At 42.5% G+C, this 20,143-nt stretch overlaps 1 protein-coding gene and 1 long non-coding RNA gene across 6 annotated transcripts in view; one reads left to right on the top strand and one right to left on the bottom strand.

The window, feature by feature from the left end:
* The window catches only part of ANK3 (ankyrin 3), a 388,986-nt gene that overhangs the window by 120,086 nt on the left and 248,757 nt on the right, over nt 1-20,143 (top strand). The gene's annotated exons all lie outside the window — the stretch shown is intronic.
* LOC307216654 lies at nt 4,064-7,448 on the bottom strand. Of its 2 annotated transcripts, XR_013839251.1 has the most exons (4): nt 6,951-7,448; nt 6,439-6,530; nt 4,709-4,813; nt 4,064-4,510 (listed from the first exon to the last, which is right to left on the bottom strand). It is a non-coding gene; the product is annotated as an uncharacterized lncRNA (long non-coding RNA). The 2 variants fall into 2 exon arrangements; XR_013839252.1 differs by lacking the exon at nt 6,439-6,530 and having other exon boundaries at nt 6,951-7,305.

The following is a 20,143-nucleotide window of genomic DNA, read 5'->3' as shown; positions in this document are numbered from 1 at the left end:
AGGCTGTTAAGTCAAACTGGGCTACTGAACAGAAGGCCCTATAGCAAAATAAGAGGGGCAGACAGAGGAGCAATGTCAAACTTAATTTAATACAAAATGCCAGATTAAGTAAATATGAGATAAAGATAGCAATAATCAAGGTCCCACCAGAGTCTCCTTTGTGTATGTGGTTTTGTATCATCAAGCCTTTCTGATGGCTCAAACAGTTATTAATGTTGATGGGAAAGAGCAAATGCAATTAGAGTTTGTGATTTGCATTTGTTAATCCCCCCGACTTTTAACAAATTAAGCAATAATATACAAACCCTTTCTCTAGCCTCCTTGCTGCCTCCCCATGTAGCACATTTTCAATATTTACTAGTCAGGAATTTTGTGGCAAAGGTGTCAGGAATTTGCCTGTGCTGGGGCATGGGGGAGGGAGAGAGATCTTGCCAACATGGAAAATCTGGTTTCTCATTTAAATGATCATATCACAGGAACATTGGAAACTGCCTTCCACTGAGTCAGTTCATTGGTCTGTCTAGCTCAGTATTTATTTACAACAGTGGTATGAAACTTGTGGTCCTTCAAATGCTGCTGCACTCCATCTTCCACCAACCCCCAGCAGGATGACTGGTGGTCTGGAATGATGTGAGTTAGAATCCAGCAACACCTGGAGAGCCACAGGTTGTCTACCTCTAGTCTACAGTTTGCAGTGACTGGCAGTGGCTCTGTGGGGTTTTAGAACAGGGGTCTTTCCCAGCCTACTCAGAAATGTGAGAGATGAACCTGAGACCTTGTGCTCCACCTCTGAGCTACAGCTTTCCCATTTCTCGGTGTCTGTGCAGCATAGTAATGATAAATCCCAAAGAAAATTAAGCAATTATTTGCAGGTGGCGATATCTGTTGGGTAAAGGAATTATGTCGGGCCGATCTATCAATAAACATTAGGGTTGCAGTTGAAATGTGGTAGGACTGTTTTAACCAAATCTTGTTCAAATTGCATTACATGCCAGCGAGAATTAAGGAAATTATATAGTGCTGCTTTCATGGAGATGTTAAAGATGTGATGCATATTAAACGGGGGTTTTGTGTGTGTGTGTCATATTTGGTGTTAATGTAAAACCATGCACACTTTTTTTGTTTGAGACATTGTGAATAGTTAAGATATTGTGGGTGATATACTTTGTCCTACACCACAGGCTCTGTTTCTAAATGAGAAGTAGAAATAGAAGTAGGTAATTTATTAGTGCTTGCTGAAATGATACAGCAAAGTACCAGAAGTGTTCTTTTGAAAGAAAAAAAAACAGTATCTGCGGAAGAACGGTGTGGGAAGGTGTGGAATGTTATGATTATGTGTAAATTAACTTCCCTGTTTAAGGCAAGATCTGCCAGTGTTATTGCCAGGACTACATTTTTAAAGGCCTGGGGGAAAACGCACTCATGTGAAAATGTGGACATGCAGTTATTGTCAGTATTGTTAAGTAAATAACATTTATGCATTACAGGCACAGTGGGGTTGTTTGTTGTATATTTGTACATTTACATTGTTTTTATTACCTAAAGTGGGGTGGGGGATGAAAATGTGATGGCTGCTTGGGTAGTATTGCTTTGTGCTTCCTGTAGAATGCTGCATTCTGGTTCCTGCTTGGAGATGCCTGCAGTTGCTGAACATTGCCAGTAGGAGAAGTTGGCCATGTGATTAACTGGAAGGGGAGGGCAGTGAAGAGATTTACAAAGCAGGAGGAGGTCTCTCACTGTGTGTGTGTATACACATGCAGGGCTTGGGAACAAGGGCTTCTCCCTCCTGCCATTGCTGTCAGACAACCCCATGTTTAAAAAGATGGGTTGCCACTTGCAGAAGAACATCCTTGACTTAGACTGCAACCCTAGCCACACATTCCTGAGAGTAAGTCCTGTTGAGTACACAGGTCATATGGTTGTGCTGTATATCCTTAAGCCTTGAACAGATACATGCTTCCACTTCCAACTAGCATCCACAGCCTCCAGGGCAATTATTTCCACTTGTTTTAAAAATCATGGAAGTGTAACTTATCATGGAGCCCAATTCTATGCCAGAGCCTGGTTTTCTTTGCACTGTAAAATTGGGAAAGTTTGCTTGAGATGAATAAGAAAACATAATTGGGAGAGCAATAACAATATTGTCAGGTCTCATTTAGTAGACCAGTGATCACTGAGTCTTCTAAGGAGCTGATAAGCCACAGCCCAATTGCTATCAATTGTAATACAGTGACACGTGGACTCGGTTACATAAAATGTGCGATTTTGCATTGTTCGGCTGACATAGTGTCTGTGATCTCTTAAAGACTTGGGTTTCTCATAAACTGCCTAATTAGTATTTTAATTACAACCCAAGAACTCCTCTGCTTTAGCTTGAACCTTGTATTTAAACTTTTTACTGAAATGGGGCCTTTTATGTTTGTTAGTACACAAATAGATTTCTAATTAGCCAGCACTGGAAACAGTGGGAAAGATGGTTTATTACCAGGGATGGTTTGAGGATAAATTCTATTTTAGATAGGGGGAGGCCGCTTTGATTTTCCATGACTTTGTGCAATATCACTTCTCTTCACTTTTATTCTTTTTAAAAAATTACTTCATCAGATTCCTGTTTGTACTTGCCAGTTGGCCTTTAATCAAACAGCAGTGGTCACAAGTATGAATGATAGGCAAATCAATATTGTTGTGACCTACAACCTGTGCCATTAAATGTTTCCCATGCTTCAAACTCGGCGTTGTCTTTTAATGGGCGAAGTCCAAGGACACACCATTTTCTCTCAACTAATCCTCAAAAGCCTGGGATTTCCTTCATTGAAATATTGTGGGGTACGAGAACTCTCCCTTGCTAGAGTAGGTAGTTATGTACAAGGTAAACAATGCAAATATTTGCTGCTGTTCCATACTGGTTCTGGAGAAGCACTTGTAACAGGCCTCAGGATGTCAAATGCAGTGTCTGCAGGACCAAGGAGAGCTCCCAGTCCTGCTTCAACTAGAACCATTGCTCGGCTGAGTGCTTAAGCACCAGAACAGATCTGATGCCTTACCCTTGCTCCTCAGCTGTGTGCTGGAAGGGACCTGTTCACTTAAACTTTCCATAGCCTTTAGGATGTGTTTTCACCACTCCAGAAGGCAGGACTGGACCTACCGTTAGCAGACTAAGGTAGCTGCTTCAGGCAAATGCTTTTGGATGTCATGGAATGGTAAGAAATTATTGTTTGTTCATTATTGTTTTTGGTCAAGGAAAGGGATTTTCTACACAAGGTGACAAAATAACTTAGTCAGCTGTGGACACCATGCTTCTTGACTTGGAATGGGGTGCTGTTTGCTGCTCCACCTTAGGCAGGAAAATGTTTTGGCTTGGGAACATGCAAGTGACATTTATTGAGTTATTTCCATAATGGCTCTACATGTGATAGGTCTCAGTTCTTTTGTGTGTGTGTGTGTGATATCTGTCTGTCTATCTATCTATCTATCTATCTATCTATCTATCTATCCATCTATCCACTGTCCCTGTCCTTCAGCATAAAGTGACCTCTGGGTAGCTAACAAATCATTACTGACCTCAACAGCAGAATAATGTTCTGCAGAACATCCTCTTCCTTTGGACAATGTTGCTAATTCTCAGAGTGCACGTGAGGCAGCTTAAGGAATATGGGGTGTCTGAGAAAGCTTTGTCAAACTCATTCTGCTGTCTACATTTGAGGAATCTGAAGCCTTTCTCAGAAACAGATAGTAATGGTTTCTTGCAAATATTCCACCTACCTCATATTCAGGGTGTAGTTATATTGAGGATAAAATATCTTGTAATAATAGGAATGTTGTGTTCGGAAGATTTCTTTCCAGCAGTGAATAGTTTGAAACCTGTCAGACCTTGAACATCTACACTCCTGTCAGCTCAAGGTAAGTTGAGTGGAAGGAAAATGTGTTAATAACCCCTTTCCAGAATATGATTTAAATATCTTTATGTATGTATTTTCCCCACATGAAATATGACAGAACCATTGCACTTGTTCAGTACTAATATGACAGAGAAGAAAAAGCAATGAAGACATCTTAGCAAATGTTGGCTACTCAGATGCATTCTGATATCACTGTAACATAATAATTGCTTAGTGCACTCCAGTTAAATCATGGTTGAAATGTTTCAGACACAATGTTCTTGCAAAAAGTACATGTTGTTGTCTTTATGTGCCTTAAGTGCCTTTAAAAAATAGGGAGTCATTACAGCAACAGGATACAGACCAGATGCAACAGAAATCCTGGAGAATTCTCTGTAGAGCCATCATTCTCTTTTTGACATACTGGCAGCAACCGAATGTTATTAACTTATTCACATGGGAGACCATTGACCTCTCCACACCTGGCTGTAACATCTATTCTTCATGAGAAACGCCACATAACAGTTTGCAAAGAGATGCTTGGGAGTGCATAGGCAATACTTGCTGAAATCCCAGTAGATTTCCAGTAGTCGGCAAAACCTTGGTGCCCGGGATAGCTCCTTATGTCTCCCCTGTAAGTAGAAGAAGTAGATTCGTTTTGAGAAATACAGTGGAACCTCGACTTACATACACCTTGTCTCGCAGATGTTCTAAGTTGCGTCCGCGGCAAACCTGGAAGTAAACACTGGGTTTGCCGCAATTCACGCATGCACAGAAGTGGCTTCTGCCATCTGTGCATGTGCAGAAGCGCACTACTGCCGAATACGCACGCACACAAGACGCCTCTTCTAGCATCCTGTTTCGACCAGCTGACGCACCTCCGGAAGGGATTATGTCCATAAGTAGAGGTTCCACTGTAGTACAAGTTGTATAATCTGCAAAATAAGAGAAATTCAAATTTTAGGATGCAGCTATTCTTGTCATGGAACTTGGGTCACCCTGGTAGAAATCGTGTGTGTGTTATAAGAATGATACTTATGAAGGGCAGGGGGGAATGACCCGAGGTGGTGGCAGAAGTGAGGGGAAGAGCATCAATGCAACTTTACTGGAAACATTTTATTGGGAAAGGAAGGGTGGCACAGAAAGGAAATGAAGCTGATTCCTGAAACATTTTGCAATTTCATTTAAATGAACCTCAAATATTTCACTGTGTTGTGCAATGTATTGATCCATAAAGATGAAAATATGCATTGAACAAACCTGCGGGGGAGAAAGAGCACCAGACACTATCCTGCTTGTACATTTGTTTTTGTCTTAAAATATGTCTTTAAAACACAATCAAAGAGAAAACACTTAATTCCTCATTTCATCTAGGATCCACAGCTCCCCATTTTTTATTGTGAAATGAACCTGACGTTTTTTTTAAAAAGCAGGCTGATAAAGTATGGCTGCACTTAGATGGATTTTAGATGTTGACCACCTTATATATCACTTCAATTTTCACATGTCTCCTCAATGTAGCACCTCTGAATTAAATGGCTTTTCTTCTTGCAATTTTTTCCACCTTGACATTTGGTGTTTTTAAACATTATTTTCATTTTTAATGCTTTCAAACAACTCCTTATGTGAAAATGTTAATAAGCAGGCTTGTGATAGGGCGGTACCACCTCAACTAGTAAACATGCCAATACTGTAAATTGTTATGGCTGTTCTACGGGGTTATACAAAATTAGCTGGTAGACTGGGGTGGTAGAATTCTATATGACCACCTGAGACCACAAGTGGGGAAATGCCATATTTTGAATTCTCCTTTTCCCAGCTCAAAACAATACGCTATGTGTTAACGCATCAGAATGAGACTATGAGACTGCCTCTTTGATGGTCTAGCTTGTTACACAAGAGCAGGAAAATATTTCCATCCCAGATACGTTCTAAATGGTGCTACAATCCAGTATTCTGCATACTCCTTCTTCAATATGCACAATTTACAGAATAGTATTTCTTCAACCTGAATATCAGAATGGAAGGTGGTCCAGTTCTTTAAAACCAGAAGTGCTTTGCCAGATAATTATGTTTTGTATAGTCAGAGAGGTGCAGCTTCTGAAGGTTTTGCGGTTACCGCTTTTGTTTGGCACTTCCTTTTCTCAAAAACAAAAACCTTTTTATATTGAATCCAGTAACGCCATGAGCTACTGTTGCTGTGTAGTGCTTAATTCTTTCCAGGGCCTTATTCTGTCATGCCAGTATTAAACATTTTGAGTTGCTTTGTCTAATGTGCCAGATCTATGCTTTACAGTAAGCCTCTAAAGAGTTTCACTGAGTTTATTATGACATCTAGGGATACTATGTCTAGGATCCCCAAATCCCCGCAATGCAATTTGCATATTATGAAAATAAAATGCTCTACTAATCAACTGATCTCATCCACCACATTAGCCTAGCTAAATGTATAAACAGCCCGAATTATTTTTGCCAGCAATAAAAACAAATGAGTAGAAAATGTCCCCCCATTCTCTGAGTGTATGCTCAACATTCTTTCTAAAAATGAGACTTTTCCTACCAGTTGCCCAAAGGTTGTGGGTTGCCAAGGGCAGCTGTTGAATTTCTACATGCCTCTCCTTCTAGGCCACTGACCTCCTCTCTTCATTGACTCTGGGAATAGATAATTTGCTCCCATCACAGCTGGCTGGGATAGGGGAAGCTTTCCATGTGAGAAAGAGGCCTGAGGACATTGAGGGGGTAAAGCATGGCCCTTTATCCAAATGACTGAATGCCTTGGAAGAAAATGTTAATATTTTGCAGAAGTTAAACAAGCAAGTGCAAGTCATTCCAATGCAGGCTTCTGGGAGGAAATGCACAGATTGGCATCTTTAGATCCTACGGATCCCTGAACTTAGTTCATTATCATTCTTTGTTAGAAAAGAAACCAAAAACCCACCAAGCTACTCCAAGTGTTAATTAGATGTCGTTTACTAGAGCAGTATCCTAATTTTAGAAGGATTACTCTTCTGTGTTAACATGATCAAAATAGAACAAGAAGAGGATGCTTAGACTACCATATGCAATACTTACCAGTTTCAGAAGGATGTAGAATTAGCTTCCTCTGGTAGGAGGTCTGGCCTGTGGTGGTTATAGCCTACAGGTGGCCTCCCAGATAGCCAAAGAGTTGAGAACTTAAGTCAAGATGAATTCTCCCCACCTTGAAACTACTTTGCACTCCTGAAAGAAGAAAGAGAACTGATACCTCTGGTGATGGAATGGGTGGGCATATATTATTGGCTGCACTCTCAGCTGACAAAGATGGAGAATACTGTGAGCAAGAGGCGCCTAAGTGTCTCAAAAGCCAGTGGTTTCTCTTGACAAGAAACCAGAGCACACTGAACCAGGCTGGGACAAGCCTTGGGTGCTCTAGGCCAACCCTATTATGAATCAAGGCTGCTGTTGTCATCAGTTAATGTGGGAGCAGGAGAGGCTGCTTACCATTTGTAGTCCCTATTATGACAAAAGCAAGAGAGCGGCCGACCTTGTGCCTCTAGGGATTGCCTCTTGCTTATTGCCTCCTTGTTCTCTTTCAAGGATCCAAGCTCAGGCAAATGGAAAAAGAAATCTTGATCTTTCCTTAATAATTACTGCTCTTCGATCCATGCTGTGTGAAAGTGTCTCTGTCATGATTCATATTGTTGCCACTCTCTGTAAACCTAATTGATCATTGGTAATTGCCTTAGATCAGGTTAGGCCATTTAACTTCATGTTGTCTTGTAGGGGCTGCTGTGCCTGCTTGCATTGCTCACCCCCATGCCTGCCTGCACCCACACCAGCCCTTCAGCTATCTCGCCCCAACCCCCATAGCTCATCCCTAAGATGCTCGCATCTCACCCCAGACCCTAGTAACTTGCCCAACTCCCTTCCCCATCCCCTCACAGCTTGCCCCCCAACCCCTTCCCTCATCCCCATACAGCTCACCGCAACCCCTCTATAACTTGCCCAACGCCTCTTTCTCCCTTCCCCAAGAAACCTGGTCCAAAATAACACTAGTACATGTGTATTGTCTGTGCCATCAGGCAGTCAATAATATTATTCTGAGATGCATCCTTTTAAAATGATAGAGATGCAACTGGACTGGCAAAGTTGTTACAGGGCCTAAGCTCTTCCAAAAGTAGCTCACAGATACAATATTTTGATGAGCCATTATGTGTTAGATAGTCCTCAGGGGCAGAAAATGACCACATGGCTTATTATAACGTGTATTTATTTTTTAATATGACACACTTTTTGCTAACTTGTGCTGTCGTTGACCAAGATGCAAATTGACTAGCTGCTACAATATGCTTTGTAGTTTTGCGAGATGGGGGATAAAAATAACACATTAAAAATTGTGAGACCTCAATTAAAATAACACATGGAGAGGATGTTAAAGTAATGTGAAGCACATTATTGCATGCATGTTGAGAATATGCCCTCCTATCAGCATCACTGGTGTCAACAGCCAGCTAGAGCGAGCTCCCTAACGAGAGGTTTCTAATTAGTCTCTCCCCATCCCCTTGACTTAGATACCAAATTAAATGTGCTTTATGCTCTATATCGTGCACTATTATGCTTTAAAGGGCTTAGATCTGAACAACAAGATAAATGATGAATCCCAGCAGTGACTCCTACAACTCTCATATTTGACAGTGAACCACAAGCACTGAAGGACAAATGACTGTCCAGAAGTGGCAGTAGTGGGATGTGGATACTCCACAGCAGGCGGTAGGATACCATAAGACTGCAGGGATAGCTTCAAATGTTGTGGGATCAGGCATCTGCCAGTGTCCCAAAGCAAGCTAAGGGCCCAGTGCCCCCACTCTATGCTGCCATCTTCTTCTTTGGCAGTCACTTATAGCCAAGTAAGATTGTCTTCCATGAATGTGGTCTTAACAGCGTGTCTGTAAGTGACTATGGAGGCCAATGCTGGATCCACACATTCTTCCACAGTGGGGATATAGGTTTCTGGGTGGGAGTTGATCGTGGTGAGGATTTGCCAAACGTGCCTTCCTCTTAGCAAGTTTTTCCCTTTCTTCCTGAGTTTGTGCTTCTTCAAAGTCCATGACACCTTTGGTGGAGGCTATTCTCCAATTGGAGCGCTTACAAGCTTACCTTTGAAAGGGCATCCCACAATGTCAGAGGCAGAATGAGAGAATTCTCAGTTTGTACATCCCACATCACTGAGGGGACCCCACTGAGAACTTTCACGAGGGCCCCCCCCAAAAAAAAAATCTGAGTTCCAATACTGACTGTATCACAACTGTGGTGGTAGAAAGGCCTCTCACAGAAAAGAGTTCCAGTGGCAAGTTCTGTGAAATCTGTATGAATATGGTGGGATATGGAGAAAGAATGAGGCTGTTTCACTTAAAGGTTCTGTTCACTATCCACTTAGATGCAGCTTGGGAGCACTTGCGTTGACATTGGTGATTATCATGATGAGTCACAGAAAAACAGCAATCCTTAAATGAGAGAGAGGTGGCCTTCAAATATAATTTGATATATATGTTCCCAGTTTTTCCAGCAATGCCAAATCAGTTGCATTAATCAATAGCTTGATTCATCCCAAATAGCACACATCATGCTAGTGGACATGTGGGTGGCTTTTGGGAAACGAAAGTGTCAGGTGCAAGTTTACTTAGCTGAGTTATTCTGTCTTGTAGAATATCTCCTTCTTACTGGGTTTCATCTAAGCAGACCGAACAGAAGCTATGATTTGAGAAATTAATCACATCATTCCCTTAACACGGGGGGATGGGAAGTGTGTGGCTATTCATATGTTGCTGGTCCCCCAACTCCACCTAAGCAAGATGAGAATGCCTTGAAGGAAACAGGGAAATTCTGAAACCACCGGATAGCTCAGTTGGTTAGAGCATGGTGCTGATAAATACCATGGTCACAGGTTCAATTCCCATGTGGGACAGCTGCATATTCCTGCATTGCAGGGAGTTAAACTAGATGGTCCTCAGGGGTCTTCCAACTCTACAATCCTGTGATTCTATTAAACACCATAATGAACTCTGAAGCTTCTGTGACTGATACCGTATTTAAAGGTTTTAACAGCCGCAATGCTGAACCATAGTTTTCACTAGCCATAGTCTATATCCGCTAATTGTTTTAAATTAGTATTTTCCTCCAGCTCTCTGTGCCACCAGCATTTTTGGCCAAAAGAGTGAAGTTCAGGCAGGTCCATCAAAGGCAGTCATACCACAGACCATGATCTCAAGATCCTGAAAAGTCACATGACACCAGAGGACCAATTTGGTGCCTCTGGATGAAATGAGTCTCCTAGAGCCGCTGCCCTCTCTCACTTTGAGCAGGAAAGTTCCTCGCATCTTCCTCTGTGCCCACCAGACTACAGCCTTCAACCTGATCCTTTACCTTTACCCTGCTTTTCTTTGACCTTCAGCCTTTTTCCTTCAGTCTACTTATCTACCCCTAGCCCAAGGTTTTTGCCGGCCCATGAACCTGGATACCTGAAACCTAAAAAGAGTTCAATGAGAGATTTCATCCACATAGGTTATTTTAATTTGTGAGGGGAGCAGAAGTGGTGTGTGGGATGATCTGTTTCTCCCCTCTCATTTTGCTAATGAAGCTCACAAAAGTGACCTTGGAACTGGCCCCTGAGAGATGCCACTTATTTTGTGTATTTTAACACAATCCATGATTTATGATCCCTTTTCTGGTGTCTCATCGGGGGGGCTGAATGCTTAAGCTGCTTGAATTTCAGCATAGAGAGTCTGTTCAAATGCTGCTGTCAAGCTTGATTTTCTCAAAGCTTCACCTCATGACCCCTTGGCATTTCAGGGAGACATTTTGTGATAGCATAAATGGGCTCCAATAGGCATGTGTCAGAAGCTTCTGGGTGGGGTCTGTGGGGTTCATTCTAAGGACCGTTAGACCAGAGGGATAAACACATGCTGTTCTCCACCAGAGTTTTAATTGCTGAGTTGTTTTCTTGCATTTTTAAATGGATGTAATAATGATGATGATGACCACCACCACGACATTTTAATGGGATTGTTTATGGGGCTTCAAATTCTAATGTTTGTGCAGCTGACTTTTGTAAATCACTTTGAAGCCTATTTTGGCATTCAGCAGTGTATACATAATACCCGCTCATAGACTCCTTAACTAGGCATTATTTTTATTTATTAAATTTACACATTCCCTAACAGAAGATGTCTTTAGATTGTAAACTGGGTCCCAGGTGAGCTTCCCTGGGGAGAGCATTCCAAAGCCTGGGATGACATTGGCCACCACTGAGCACTGGCTATTTCTTGTCTCACTACCCTTAACATTGCACTATAAGTTCCCGGAGACTGGGCAGTATCTCACCTTCGGGGTTCTTGAAGGATGCTGGTCATGTTACTTGTTTGCAACTTCCAGAACTGCCAGTGTCTTGGGATTCTTCATCTTGACTCCAGTGTAAGTCAGCAGTTTCCCCTGCCCTAGTTTCCTTCATTTTCAGAGGTATGTTGAGGCACATCCATCAACTGCTGTTGTAGCTGGAGATTAAGCACTAAATCAAGATGTGCTACCTATTGAAATGTGGAGGTTTTGGTTTCCTTGGTAACCGCTACATTAAAAAACAAACCACAACAACAACAACAACAACACTAGGTCTGATGGTTACTTGTATTTTTCCCCCCTCCCCACCCAAAATTAGTAACAAAGCCACACAGTTTGGAAACAGTTGTCATACATAATATCTTTCTGCAAAAAAACAACAAAAACCTATTATACCTTAAGGTTGTCAAAACTGGATGAAAATAAATCTCTTGGTTGTGTAACAGTGCCTAACACCGCAGCTCTGAAATGTGAAAATACACGCACTTTAGGCAATTCTTCCCTCTCACTAGCTTTCCCCTTCCACTTCATTCTCAGTGATGGCTCTTCCCTGTGAAAACAGAAACCGTAGGGCTCTAAGATACACTTTGTGATAGATTCCATTTGTCTGGCGACTATGAGCTAGTGTTAATAAGAGAAGACGGAAAAGCTAAAGGCCCCAGGGCAATCTGCAGAAGAAAAAGTGAATTAAAGTTAAGGGAGAAATGTGTCATCCTCAATATTAGCTGTCCTTCAGCTGATCGTCCATTGAATTTGTGTTGTGCATACACACACACACACACTCACACACACACAATATGTTTTTAATTTTAGGCCTGCTTTGCTTTTTGAAAGAAATTGAGAGTACTAACTAGAAATACAGAACTCAGATGCTAATATAATTCCTTTACACTGCACAGGAAGAGATATGTTGCATTATTTCTGCAATTTCCACTGTCTGGGGAGAAGCAATGCCAGGAGTTAAAGGTGTGAAAAGCTTACTGCTCCCTACCGAAGAGGGAAAATTGTAGTGTTTGAACACTAGCCATTTCCCCATTTTGCTTCTTTAGACTTTATTAATTACACTAGAAAAATGACAGTTTAGAAGCACGCTTAGAAGAAGGACCTTTACACTGCAGGATGTTGGCAGGTGTGCTCTTAAAGATTTCAGGTGCACACCCATAGGACAAAAAATTGCATAAAGTGTGTGCATGCTAATTGATGCGTATATATGCAAATTTAGAAATAACTAGCACCCAGTTTTTTCCATTCCAGTAGTTAAGTCTCAGCTGGTGATTTAAATGGAAATAAGGTGAAAAGGCTTCCATACTATGCCCTGATCCTTCCATTGTGGAAGAAAGTACCACTTCACTGGAGCTTCCTTCTGAGTTAACAGCCTCTCACCAAGGACGCTAAGTGAGTTTTTGTAAGGAGAATGAGAAACATAGGGCCAGTGGCAAGCATTGGAGCAAAGGGAGACTATGACACTTGGAATCATGGAATCAAAGAGCTGGAAGGGACCCTGAGGATCATCTAGTCCAACCCCCTGCAATGCAAGAACATGCAGCTGTCCCATATGGGGATTGAACCTGCAACCTTGGCATTACTTCAGCCTGACCTTTCAGAAGGTAGTTGAGCAGCTATATGAACAGGTGGTGCAGGTCTGAGATGGGTAGCTGCGGGGCAAGTCGATGTTGCTGCTCAGCCATTTAGTACGGATCTTGAACTTGTCTTCCTCATTCTCCCTCTGGGTGATGGTGAGCCTCCAGATAACATTCACCCAGCAGACCAAATGTGTATGTTCAGTCTTAACCAGCAAGGCATCCTCACGGCCAAGACAAGGTTGTCGCTGCCCAAGCATGCCATGACACCACCTGGGAACATTTGCATCCCTCTTGTAAGCAGTTCTGCCCCTGCCGTCCATCTGGGTAAACTCATTCTCTCACCCGCCCACTAGAATTAATTGGCAGAGCTGCTAACTTGCTCCCATAACCAACAGTTTAAAGCCTCAAATGTCATTGGAAAATTACTGTTTTGGGTTCCTGGGTCACTGTAATTGCCTGTAGAGGCAGCCATTTCCCACATACAGTGCCCCTGGGAACAAGGAGTTTGGCATTTGGACCAGGGTGGAGGAACCAGTTCACAGGATGTGGCCCGGTGCCTTTGTAGCCTTCTCCCTTCTACCACTCTCCCTCCCACATAGCTGAAGTGTGGGGTGATGGCACTCACATGTCCTCACACCCCCTACAGCTGCTTGGTGGACTTGGAGCAGGGAAACACAAAGATCACAGAGTGGGCTAATGGATTAACAATACCCCTGGTGTTGTATATTGTGTCCCCATGGGACTGCCAGTGGAGTTGAGGCCAGAGCACCCAGCAGCAGAAGTGAAAAGCAGGCATTGTCTTCCTTGCAAACTTTGTGCAGCATTTTACCATTTCCCGTAGGGATGAATGGCAGCTCATTTACTCTTTCCCACACAACTAAGTGTGGGTCTTCTCAAGCAGGTTAATGGCACCAGAATAGCCCCATTCTTTTCTCCATTTGTTGTCCTTGCCAGAATGTGATGGCGCATTGGAAACTGGCTGTTGCATAGAAAGAAAGCTGTCACTGACTCTCAATGTTTATTTTATGGACAAGCAAGAAGTAGTTGTATATGTTAGTTTTAATAGAAGCAAGGCCCAGATGGTAAGTGTGAATAGCAATACTGTATGATCAAGAAAGGGACGCGGGTGGTGCTGTGGGTTAAACCACAGAGCCCAGGACTTGCCATTCAGAAGGTCGGCGGTTCGAATCACCGCGACAGGGTGAGCTCCCGTTGCTCGGTCCCTGCTCCTGCCAACCTAGCAGTTCGAAAGCACATCAAAGTGCAAGTAGATAAATAGGTACCGCTCCAGCGGGAAGGTAAATGGCGTTTCCGTGCGCTGCTCTGGTTCACCCGAAGCGGCTTAGTCATGCTGGCCACATGACCTGGAAGCTGTACACCGGCTCTCTTGGCCAATAAAGTGAGATGAGCGCCGCAACCCCAGAGTCGGCCATGACTAGACCTAATGGTCAGGGGTCCCTTTACATTTACCTTTTTATGATCAAGAATATTCATGGCTGAATCTGTCTCAATTGCTCTCTCATTTAAAATCTGCTAATCTTCGAAAAACAATTATATTTAAGCTGGGATGGTGTATCCTTTTCCATTAAAATTGTTAGATGACTAAATGTTCATAGCGATTCTTAATTATGTCCTACCAGTTTCACTGACATATTTCGGTTTCATTTGTGAATCTTTGGTCCAGGGCATTTTTACTCATGTTGCATGTTCTGCTCCCATTCATATGCCAACAAATCTGGCAGTCATAATAGAACTTCTAGGCTACATTCTACTGCATCTTTTCCCCTTCACCTTTTAGAATGAGGATGTGAATCCCCCTCCCCTATGCCACTGTTTGGGAGCTGGGGAGGGGGGAGAAGGTTGCTTTTGCTGCTGCTTGTTATTCTCACTCAGGCAACGCACAAAAATGGCAGGCATGTTGACCGAAAGGTAACAAGGAAATGGCCTGCACTGCTGGCGTTACAATGATGTCACTGCATGGAAGGCTGTAGGGCAATTGTAGCCTATTAAATCAGCCAGGAGGAAATCCAGTGGAAGAAAAGGGCAAAGGGAAGGGAAAGGGTGTCTGGAGGACAGACATGAATTGTAGTGACAGGGAGGCTGTGCCTTTGTACATATGTACCTGCAGCAGTAAGCAAAACCAAACCAAAGAAACGAATGAAATTCCTGCTCTCTTTAGGACATAGGAAATACAAAATCTTGCCTTGTTGAGGCAATATCTTCTCATGGATCTGGCTATTTTCCTCTGTGGATCAAATTGTTTCTTTGCAGCAACTATTGAAAAGTGTTGCCCTAAACATTAAAGAACCTTGCTTGTTCAGACCGAAGACCCACCTAGTCTGTTCACATACTAGCCAAAAAGATACCTATGGGAAGTCTACACGCAGGGCATCTCTCCCACTCATGTTCCCTGATGGGGGTCATGATGCTTATAATACTGGAGGCAATATAGACATCATGACTCATAGCCATTGAAAGCCTTGCCCTCCATGAATTAATCCTCTTTTAAAACCACCTGATTTGGTGGCTATCCTATCCAAGAGGATGCTGTGCTAGACAGACCTTTGGGCAGGGCTCTTCCTCTGTTTACTGTAGGTATCTACTTAGGTTTCCTCCCCAGCATTGGACTTTTGCACTCTAACATGTTGCTGGAGTGTTTAGCATTAGAGGTCTGCATGGCCAATGTGGCTGTGCCTTGCAAACCGAAAGCTGTAGTGAGTAACAGAAAAGAAACTGCATGTGGTTCTTCAGTGACAAACTTTTCTTTACCACTTGAAGTTTTCTTCTCTTACCTCTTCTCTAGATTCACAGAACCACAGGTGCACATGGGGAGCAATAGTAGTATTCACATGATCACTTGATGTGGAGATATTGAATGCCCTTATAATCTTATAGGAGTGCTCTCTGTTTGGTACTGCATTCACTTGATACTAATGAGGACGCTATCTGTAGCCATCTGTTCCACATATCCACATATCCACATATTCCACATATGGATTTAAGGAAAAATAAATTTGATTATTTTAACAGTGCAAATTTTCTCTGTTGGTATGAACAGCTGGGTGTGTGTGCAGGAAATCACAATTCCATGCTGTCAAGCTCTGTGCTACAGCTACAACTCCATTACCTCAAAACACAGTAAAATTATATGCCAAAAATGCAATGCAATTTGAATTCTCAAGACTATAGAGTTACCTGCCAGAATTGGTTACATCCGCTTTCTGGTTGTAGATTCTGTGCTGCTAAAGAGACATATTTTAAATAAGTCAGTGGATCTGCGCCAAAATTAATTCTGAAGGTATTCTAGCACCTGCTTGATTGATTTGCTGCAGAAACCACGCTACAGTTTCGCAGATCTCTGTCTCCTCGTCTCATAGCAGGAGTGAATGTGAGAAGAGTGGCACCACAGACGATGACACCATCAATGACGACTGTCTAGCAAACTGAATTTCTTAGAAAATAACTGTCAGATTGAAATCTTTGGGAGCCTACACTTGCTAGACAGAGATTCTGTGGGAGCCGCAATTGTCAGATATATTTTCGGGCAAGCCCACGCTTGACAAATCATGTTGCTAAGGAACGTAGGAACAAAGGAAGCAGCCTTGTACCAAATCAGACTATTGGCCCATCCAGCTCAGTATTGTCTATGCTAATTGGTAGGGATACTACCCAACCCTGCCTGGAGATCCCAAGGATTGAACCTGGGACCTTTGCTTATAAAGCACATACTCAGGCACTGAGCTCTGTGGTCCTTTTCCTCAGGGAAAAGACCAGCAGTTGGCCGATACTGTGTCAAGGCTAGCTAGCCAACAGGAGCTGCTTGTGCTGTTTCTAGAGCTCTGTTGTTGTTGTTGTTGTTGTTTACTTAAAGTTCTATACTGCCCTTCATCTGAGGATCGCAGGGCGGTTTACCATATAGCAAATGACAATGATGATTCTCTCTCTCTGCTGCCACATGACAACTCTCTGAGCACAGTGAGAGGAAAAACAACAACAACAACATGGCAAAAGTGGAGCGTCATTGCAAGCATTTTCTTGTTTACTCATCTGACTACTGCCTCACTTCCACAAATCTGTTTGCTTTTAAATGCAGCATATCTGAACAGGTATAACATTTTACAGATATAAATATTAAAGCCTTGTTCACTGAAGATTTCCACCTTTTTATAGACCGTCTCTGTTCCTTTATCGACTACCTGATAGGCAGTGATCAGCAAGTGAAACCTTCCTTATCATCACGTCTATATTGCAAGGAGGTTTGACAAGACGTTTTGCAGCTGTTACACAGCTGTAAGAGAGATACAGAGCCTCAGCCCATTTCTCATTTTCTGATGTACTGTATCTAGGGGCTTCCATGTCTGAAATTAAGAAACTTGTGGTGATTTTTACATCCAGAAGCGGGAGGTGAACAGTGACTAGTTTTTCACCATTGCTCTTCATGTTTGTAAGGAGGAATGCAAGGCAGTCTTTCTGAGATCATAGCAATGCAAGTGAGGGCTCTCATTTTTGTATTGCTCCCTTGTGTGCATTTTTTAAAAAAGCCTCTTTGCATGTGGAAAATTAGCATACCCGGGAAAGGACTAAGCTTAAAAGCTTTCTGATGTACACCATATGGGAGAACAGGGAGCATTAAAAAAACCAACCACAATGCAACCTTCACCTGCAGTCTGGAGTGGTGCATTCTAATAAAGACCCTACCATGTGATTTTACTGGATGTGCCACTCAGTTCTTCGAATGTGATTTCCCCCCTAGAGGGATTCCTGAATGGAGTGATCTCACAGCTGGGGACTTTAGAAGTGCCACGCATCAGATTGAAAGGAGACAAATTGGAGAGGCACTGGCAATCTAGAAATAAAAGGCAAGTCAGAGGAGCTGGTTCCAGCTTAATTGCAATGTGCCTTCCAGGGTTGTTTTTGTTTTATTTTATCTTGCTGTGAGGACCATTCCCACTACCAGCTGTGTAGGACTTTGCATGGACTTGTAAATCTGAAAGGGATTGCTTGGCAAAAAAAAAGAGGAAAACTCTGAAATACATGTGCCTGAAAGGGCTTGCAAGATCATAAGAAGCTTCCTTATACTGTCAGAGAATCTGCTCACCTAGTTTAGTTTTATCAGCGCTCACTGGCCTTGGCTTTCCCGGGTTTCAGACAAGAAATATTCCCAGTGCTACCTGGAAGTGCTGAGAATTGAATCTGGGACATTCTGTATGTAGAGATTGTGCTCTGCCACCAAGCTACAGCCCTGTGCTCATGTCCAAGAAGAGGCATTAGAATAGACCGTTCAGACACATGCATTTCTTATAAATCTGACGTAATGTCAGACCTAAGAAAGAGAATCTTAATGTTAATCCAAATACTATAATTGGTGGTGTCATTCTTTTCCAGAAAAATCCACCTACGCATAAAAAATGTATCGTTACCCACATCTTCGTAGGATCCTCAAGTCTAAATGTATTATTGCTGTCTTCAGTGACTCACAGGCATCCTTTTCTTTAAGGGGAAAAAAAAAAACCTCAGCAGAGTGACGGAACTGATTAATTTTGCTGAGGAGAGGGGGGAGTGCAGGCAACACAAATAGTTTAATAAAATTGATAGATGTGACATTTGGGCACAATCTTTTTGCTATTGTCACCTAATTTCCTATTAGGATGTACAGGTTAAATACTTAATTTTGTTTGAGGGAGAAAAATAACCTTAGGTGTATTCCAAAAGCTAGCTATGAGAAGGATTATCAAGGGGGAAACTGTTTTATTAATATTATGTGCTGGGAGAGCATATAGAAAGGGTTTACTGGGGATTTATTAGGGTGACTTCATCCTAATCCATTCTAAAACTCAAAGGAGAATGGCCTCAGGGAGTGAGAGCAAAGCTTGCTTCATCCTGCCCTCTTAATAGCAACATGGTTCATTTAGATAGAACCAGTGCTTTTTTTTCTTTCTAAAAACAATGTTTAGGGGTACTCTCATTTGGACTCAATAAAATCACCATTTTATAGTTCAAATTGGGAGAAATAAATACAATAAATGGACAAAAGTACAAAGATTCACAAAATGTTTAGGGGTGTGTGTACCCCTGCATCCCCCCAGGAAAAAAAAGCACTGGATGGAACACTTTTACTTTCATGTTCTGGAGAGTGCAGTTGAAGCCTGGCAGGGACTGGCTTTCAGAGGGAGTCATTTAGCAGCAGGACCAGGCTCCAGGTAGTAAATAATTCTGTTCTTCAGCACCTGGGAGAGCTCCTAGTGTGAGACAAGGTCCATGCTCACTACATCCCCTAGCAAGGCAGAAAGACTGCGGAAGCACCATTACTTAAGCAAAGTTTCAGAGAATTTAAAGGCACAGTACTCTGGCACCACTAAATGCCTTTGGATTTTGGATTTGATATCCCGCTTTATCACTACCCGAAGGAGTCTCAAAGCGGCTAACATTCTCCTTTCCCTTCCTCCCCCACAACAAACACTCTGTGAGGTGAGTGGGGCTGAGAGACTTCAGAGAAGTGTGACTAGCCCAAGGTCACCCAGCAGGTGCATGTGGAAGAGTGGGGACGCGAACCCGGTTCACCAGATTACGAGTCCACCGCTCTTAACCACTGCGCCACACTGACTTAATATATGACCTCTGCTGTCCCTAGGATAGCAAGCAGCCTTGGGTAGTTTGAAACCTGAACATTTACCCCCTCTTCCTCCTCAAATATATCACCCAAATAAGTCACCCAGCTTACTGCTGGTCCTGAGGATTTATGGGCTGAGAATCGTCCTGGGCACACTGACTTCACATTATCACTGGGAGGAGCTGTTATCAGAGGCTTCTAGGAAAAGGGTGACAATAGGCCCTTCTAGGCATTTATATGATGTAGTAGTAGTAGTAGTTGTTGTTATTAATTTTTCTATACCATCCTTCATTTGAAGATCACAGAGCGGTTTACAATATAAAACCCCAAAAATACATACCGTAATAACAAACGAAAACAATAAACCTCACACACCATGCTCTCTCTCCACACAGTTGTCCTATGGCTAAAAAAGATTTCATCCCCTGTGTTAAATATTTAATTTGTGCTGATCACATTTAGCCCCCTGTTTTTTGAAAGCTTTATAGAAAGTATGTTCACCACGAATAAGTAATCTTGTGTTGTGCTTGTGGCAGTGCAGCTTCACCCTGAATGAGCTGGGAAAGAGAAGAAGTATTTGGGTGAAGGGGGAGAGAGAGAAGTGGATCATGCATGTATAAAATATTTGGGTGCTAAATGTACTGTACAGACAGGTGAGACAATGGAGGTGTGTAGGTTGTGCGAAAAATGGGTTCTCAGTT

The sequence above is a fragment of the Podarcis cretensis genome (genome assembly GCF_951804945.1).
Source record: "Podarcis cretensis genome assembly, chromosome: 5".
Lineage (NCBI taxonomy): Eukaryota > Metazoa > Chordata > Lepidosauria > Squamata > Lacertidae > Podarcis > Podarcis cretensis.
This window is presented reverse-complemented; position numbering and strand designations above follow the sequence as displayed.